Source organism: Rhinichthys klamathensis, unplaced genomic scaffold, assembly GCF_029890125.1.
Source record: "Rhinichthys klamathensis goyatoka isolate OS25496 unplaced genomic scaffold, OSU_Roscu_1.1 h1tg000740l_1, whole genome shotgun sequence".
Lineage (NCBI taxonomy): Eukaryota > Metazoa > Chordata > Actinopteri > Cypriniformes > Leuciscidae > Rhinichthys > Rhinichthys klamathensis.
In genome coordinates this window covers 1,052,366-1,058,151 of record NW_026607152.1, presented here as the reverse complement: position 1 = coordinate 1,058,151, position 5,786 = coordinate 1,052,366, and positions in this window count along the sequence as shown.

Here is a 5,786-nt window from a genome sequence, read left to right as displayed (position 1 = left end):
CCAAAAACCTACTTTTGCGAACTAGTCCTAGGTTTTTGGCCCGGCCGGAACCAAACCAGTGCAGCGAGATTCTATGGAGTCTGAATGTCAATAATTATCAAAAAAAAGTGGAAATTTCGGTTCACGGTCCCTAAGGGACGCCAAAACGTTCCGAGTGGGAGGAGCCCCTTTTACTAAATTGGCTATAACTCGTGAACGGAACGAGATATTTTCACCAAACTCAGCGCACCTGTGTAAGAGCTCATTCTGTGGTCGCCTGAAAAAGGACGCGGCGACTGGCCACTTGGTGGCGCTATAACTGTTAAAAAGGTGTCAAAATGATGTTTTTTCAATGGCAAATCCCATGAAATGGCTAAAAGCGGCCCTCTTCCTGCCTGATTTGCATACAACCTCACAAAACCGGGCGTGCGCATGCGTCACCTGATCCTAAAGAGGCTTGGAAACTTTTATGGACGTCGGGCCATCGGTGGCGCTTTAACTGCTATAAAGGTGAAAAAATGCTCCATAATATCCTACGCAAAATGACATTTAAATGACTGAAAAATGGTCTGCTCTGCTCAGAACTTCACCAAATTAGCTGAGCACGTGCGCCATATTATTCTAAAGAAGCGTGCAAACTTTTATGGAGATCGGGCCATCAGTGGAGGTGTCACAGTTTAAAAGGTAAAAAAAAAAATCACCACATTTCCATGATAAACGAGCTAAAAGGGCAGAAAACTTACTTTTTCCTCTCCGAGGCACATGTTAAAAGGCTTGATAAAGTTTTTGGAACGCAGCAGCGCAAGCGGCAAGTGCCTAGACCCTATGGTTTTTTTTTTAGAGGCCTTTTTGTGGCCCTTTTTTAGGCCATTATTAGGGGTTCAAGCACGAAGTGCTGAAACCCTATTGTTATTGTTAATTTTCCCATGATGCAACATTCAGACATAAAACTGATCGGGCAGAACGAACCGTAAGTCGTAGAGCTTTGAAACTTTGGGGGCTGGTAGTACTCACACCGCCTACAACGTCACCAAGGCCCGCCCCGATTGGCCCATAGGTGGCGCTACAGCGGCCAAAAGTACGAAACGGCTCATAACTCCTCAACCGTTAGGCGTAGGCTCAAGTGTCTTACATCGTTGGAATCCTTGGCTCAAGCCGGACAAGATACCTGCCTCGGATTGGCTCGTCACCCTGGGTACATTTTCGGGTATTTGGGGTTTTTCCAAAAACCTACTTTTGCGAACTAGTCCTAGGTTTTTGGCCCGGCCGGAACCAAACCAGTGCAGCGAGATTCTATGGAGTCTGAATGTCAATAATTATCAAAAAAAAGTGGAAATTTCGGTTCACGGTCCCTAAGGGACGCCAAAACGTTCCGAGTGGGAGGAGCCCCTTTTACTAAATTGGCTATAACTCGTGAACGGAACGAGATATTTTCACCAAACTCAGCGCACCTGTGTAAGAGCTCATTCTGTGGTCGCCTGAAAAAGGACGCGGCGACTGGCCACTTGGTGGCGCTATAACTGTTAAAAAGGTGTCAAAATGATGTTTTTTCAATGGCAAATCCCATGAAATGGCTAAAAGCGGCCCTCTTCCTGCCTGATTTGCATACAACCTCACAAAACCGGGCGTGCGCATGCGTCACCTGATCCTAAAGAGGCTTGGAAACTTTTATGGACGTCGGGCCATCGGTGGCGCTTTAACTGCTATAAAGGTGAAAAAATGCTCCATAATATCCTACGCAAAATGACATTTAAATGACTGAAAAATGGTCTGCTCTGCTCAGAACTTCACCAAATTAGCTGAGCACGTGCGCCATATTATTCTAAAGAAGCGTGCAAACTTTTATGGAGATCGGGCCATCAGTGGAGGTGTCACAGTTTAAAAGGTAAAAAAAAAAATCACCACATTTCCATGATAAACGAGCTAAAAGGGCAGAAAACTTACTTTTTCCTCTCCGAGGCACATGTTAAAAGGCTTGATAAAGTTTTTGGAACGCAGCAGCGCAAGCGGCAAGTGCCTAGACCCTATGGTTTTTTTTTTAGAGGCCTTTTTGTGGCCCTTTTTTAGGCCATTATTAGGGGTTCAAGCACGAAGTGCTGAAACCCTATTGTTATTGTTAATTTTCCCATGATGCAACATTCAGACATAAAACTGATCGGGCAGAACGAACCGTAGGTCGTAGAGCTTTGAAACTTTGGGGGCTGGTAGTACTCACACCGCCTACAACGTCACCAAGGCCCGCCCCGATTGGCCCATAGGTGGCGCTACAGCGGCCAAAAGTACGAAACGGCTCATAACTCCTCAACCGTTAGGCGTAGGCTCAAGTGTCTTACATCGTTGGAATCCTTGGCTCAAGCCGGACAAGATACCTGCCTCGGATTGGCTCGTCACCCTGGGTACATTTTCGGGTATTTGGGGTTTTTCCAAAAACCTACTTTTGCGAACTAGTCCTAGGTTTTTGGCCCGGCCGGAACCAAACCAGTGCAGCGAGATTCTATGGAGTCTGAATGTCAATAATTATCAAAAAAAAGTGGAAATTTCGGTTCACGGTCCCTAAGGGACGCCAAAACGTTCCGAGTGGGAGGAGCCCCTTTTACTAAATTGGCTATAACTCGTGAACGGAACGAGATATTTTCACCAAACTCAGCGCACCTGTGTAAGAGCTCATTCTGTGGTCGCCTGAAAAAGGACGCGGCGACTGGCCACTTGGTGGCGCTATAACTGTTAAAAAGGTGTCAAAATGATGTTTTTTCAATGGCAAATCCCATGAAATGGCTAAAAGCGGCCCTCTTCCTGCCTGATTTGCATACAACCTCACAAAACCGGGCGTGCGCATGCGTCACCTGATCCTAAAGAGGCTTGGAAACTTTTATGGACGTCGGGCCATCGGTGGCGCTTTAACTGCTATAAAGGTGAAAAAATGCTCCATAATATCCTACGCAAAATGACATTTAAATGACTGAAAAATGGTCTGCTCTGCTCAGAACTTCACCAAATTAGCTGAGCACGTGCGCCATATTATTCTAAAGAAGCGTGCAAACTTTTATGGAGATCGGGCCATCAGTGGAGGTGTCACAGTTTAAAAGGTAAAAAAAAAAATCACCACATTTCCATGATAAACGAGCTAAAAGGGCAGAAAACTTACTTTTTCCTCTCCGAGGCACATGTTAAAAGGCTTGATAAAGTTTTTGGAACGCAGCAGCGCAAGCGGCAAGTGCCTAGACCCTATGGTTTTTTTTTTAGAGGCCTTTTTGTGGCCCTTTTTTAGGCCATTATTAGGGGTTCAAGCACGAAGTGCTGAAACCCTATTGTTATTGTTAATTTTCCCATGATGCAACATTCAGACATAAAACTGATCGGGCAGAACGAACCGTAAGTCGTAGAGCTTTGAAACTTTGGGGGCTGGTAGTACTCACACCGCCTACAACGTCACCAAGGCCCGCCCCGATTGGCCCATAGGTGGCGCTACAGCGGCCAAAAGTACGAAACGGCTCATAACTCCTCAACCGTTAGGCGTAGGCTCAAGTGTCTTACATCGTTGGAATCCTTGGCTCAAGCCGGACAAGATACCTGCCTCGGATTGGCTCGTCACCCTGGGTACATTTTCGGGTATTTGGGGTTTTTCCAAAAACCTACTTTTGCGAACTAGTCCTAGGTTTTTGGCCCGGCCGGAACCAAACCAGTGCAGCGAGATTCTATGGAGTCTGAATGTCAATAATTATCAAAAAAAAGTGGAAATTTCGGTTCACGGTCCCTAAGGGACGCCAAAACGTTCCGAGTGGGAGGAGCCCCTTTTACTAAATTGGCTATAACTCGTGAACGGAACGAGATATTTTCACCAAACTCAGCGCACCTGTGTAAGAGCTCATTCTGTGGTCGCCTGAAAAAGGACGCGGCGACTGGCCACTTGGTGGCGCTATAACTGTTAAAAAGGTGTCAAAATGATGTTTTTTCAATGGCAAATCCCATGAAATGGCTAAAAGCGGCCCTCTTCCTGCCTGATTTGCATACAACCTCACAAAACCGGGCGTGCGCATGCGTCACCTGATCCTAAAGAGGCTTGGAAACTTTTATGGACGTCGGGCCATCGGTGGCGCTTTAACTGCTATAAAGGTGAAAAAATGCTCCATAATATCCTACGCAAAATGACATTTAAATGACTGAAAAATGGTCTGCTCTGCTCAGAACTTCACCAAATTAGCTGAGCACGTGCGCCATATTATTCTAAAGAAGCGTGCAAACTTTTATGGAGATCGGGCCATCAGTGGAGGTGTCACAGTTTAAAAGGTAAAAAAAAAAATCACCACATTTCCATGATAAACGAGCTAAAAGGGCAGAAAACTTACTTTTTCCTCTCCAAGGCACATGTTAAAAGGCTTGATAAAGTTTTTGGAACGCAGCAGCGCAAGCGGCAAGTGCCTAGACCCTATGGTTTTTTTTTTAGAGGCCTTTTTGTGGCCCTTTTTTAGGCCATTATTAGGGGTTCAAGCACGAAGTGCTGAAACCCTATTGTTATTGTTAATTTTCCCATGATGCAACATTCAGACATAAAACTGATCGGGCAGAACGAACCGTAAGTCGTAGAGCTTTGAAACTTTGGGGGCTGGTAGTACTCACACCGCCTACAACGTCACCAAGGCCCGCCCCGATTGGCCCATAGGTGGCGCTACAGCGGCCAAAAGTACGAAACGGCTCATAACTCCTCAACCGTTAGGCGTAGGCTCAAGTGTCTTACATCGTTGGAATCCTTGGCTCAAGCCGGACAAGATACCTGCCTCGGATTGGCTCGTCACCCTGGGTACATTTTCGGGTATTTGGGGTTTTTCCAAAAACCTACTTTTGCGAACTAGTCCTAGGTTTTTGGCCCGGCCGGAACCAAACCAGTGCAGCGAGATTCTATGGAGTCTGAATGTCAATAATTATCAAAAAAAAGTGGAAATTTCGGTTCACGGTCCCTAAGGGACGCCAAAACGTTCCGAGTGGGAGGAGCCCCTTTTACTAAATTGGCTATAACTCGTGAACGGAACGAGATATTTTCACCAAACTCAGCGCACCTGTGTAAGAGCTCATTCTGTGGTCGCCTGAAAAAGGACGCGGCGACTGGCCACTTGGTGGCGCTATAACTGTTAAAAAGGTGTCAAAATGATGTTTTTTCAATGGCAAATCCCATGAAATGGCTAAAAGCGGCCCTCTTCCTGCCTGATTTGCATACAACCTCACAAAACCGGGCGTGCGCATGCGTCACCTGATCCTAAAGAGGCTTGGAAACTTTTATGGACGTCGGGCCATCGGTGGCGCTTTAACTGCTATAAAGGTGAAAAAATGCTCCATAATATCCTACGCAAAATGACATTTAAATGACTGAAAAATGGTCTGCTCTGCTCAGAACTTCACCAAATTAGCTGAGCACGTGCGCCATATTATTCTAAAGAAGCGTGCAAACTTTTATGGAGATCGGGCCATCAGTGGAGGTGTCACAGTTTAAAAGGTAAAAAAAAAAATCACCACATTTCCATGATAAACGAGCTAAAAGGGCAGAAAACTTACTTTTTCCTCTCCGAGGCACATGTTAAAAGGCTTGATAAAGTTTTTGGAACGCAGCAGCGCAAGCGGCAAGTGCCTAGACCCTATGGTTTTTTTTTTAGAGGCCTTTTTGTGGCCCTTTTTTAGGCCATTATTAGGGGTTCAAGCACGAAGTGCTGAAACCCTATTGTTATTGTTAATTTTCCCATGATGCAACATTCAGACATAAAACTGATCGGGCAGAACGAACCGTAAGTCGTAGAGCTTTGAAACTTTGGGGGCTG